Genomic DNA, 1,020 nt, shown 5'->3' on the forward strand with positions numbered 1-1,020 from the left:
AAGAGAAGCCTCTGGACTGTTTGGGCAGCTGAGTGATGTCCCCACAGGATGAGAGCTGGCCTGAGGCCACCTGCAGCTCAGGCGGAAGGAGAGAGAGTTCCGCCCCACACGCCCCAGCCCTCAGAGCCGCCCCAAACTCTGTCCTCTCTTGTCCACTCCTGGGTCCTGTCCGCTCTGTGGCCAGCGCGGGAACACGCGTGTGCATGAGGCGCATTTGCTGAGTGGACCACGCAGCGGCTGGCGCAGAGGAGCAGCGGGGGAGGGGGCGAGGGCTGGACGTGCCCGGACGTCCACTTCTACTCAGTGAGGCAACACGCCCGGGCGCGGCCAGGACAAGGGCCACTCGGGCCGGAGAGGGCCGGACACTTCAGGAAAGGACGCGGGTCGGCTCGCTGAGCAAAGGCCAGGCGACCACAGCCTGGGGACTGTGGGCACGAGGCGACCGGGGGTCGGGGCGGAGGTGCTGTGGGCTCGGCCGGAGCCCAGGGAGGCAGGAATGGGCAGCGGTGAGGAGGGGTCAGGCGGTCGGGTCAAGGACCGTCCTCTGCCCACTGGGCCCCGTACTCACTCAGGACGCCCTCGCGTCCCCATGCTCTGCCCACCGACCCTGTGGTCACTCTCAGGACGCCCTCGTGTCCCCATGCTCTGCCCACTGGGCCCACGGCTATGGTCCGGGCGTCCCGACGTCCCGTGAGGGTCTGGTCCTCACAGGCGGGGCCCTGCGGCCCCCTTCCTGCTGGCCAGCGCTGGCCCTGCGCTGGGGTCCTGTCTGGACTTGGCCGCAGCTCGCTGCCGCTCGGGGCGGGGACGGGGCGGTCCCGGAGGCGGTGTCTCCCGGAGGGCGTGGGTGGCCGGGCGTCCAATCGCGGCCCAGAGCGCTCGGGGCGGCGCGTCGGGAACAGGGAAGGGGACGCGGCGCGGCCGCTGCAGGAAACCGTGAGGGAGTCGGCGGCGGCGAGGTGAGTTGTCCCGGCTGCGGGCTCGGGGTGCCCGGGGGACCAGCCGGGGGGCGTGGCCGCT

At 71.9% G+C, this 1,020-nt stretch overlaps 1 protein-coding gene across 1 annotated transcript in view; it reads left to right on the forward strand.

Annotated features, from left to right (window-relative positions):
• The first annotated feature begins 892 nt into the window (after positions 1–892).
• PLCXD1 (phosphatidylinositol specific phospholipase C X domain containing 1) overlaps positions 893–1,020 on the forward strand; it is a 13,220-nt gene continuing 13,092 nt past the window's right edge. Inside the window, exon 1 of the mRNA XM_025050034.1 lies at positions 893–959. The gene's annotated coding sequence lies outside the window, so the exon portion shown is untranslated. The remainder of the gene's footprint in view (positions 960–1,020) is intronic.

Source organism: Pteropus alecto, unplaced genomic scaffold (assembly GCF_000325575.1).
Source record: "Pteropus alecto unplaced genomic scaffold, ASM32557v1 scaffold987, whole genome shotgun sequence".
Classification (NCBI taxonomy): Eukaryota; Metazoa; Chordata; class Mammalia; order Chiroptera; family Pteropodidae; genus Pteropus; species Pteropus alecto.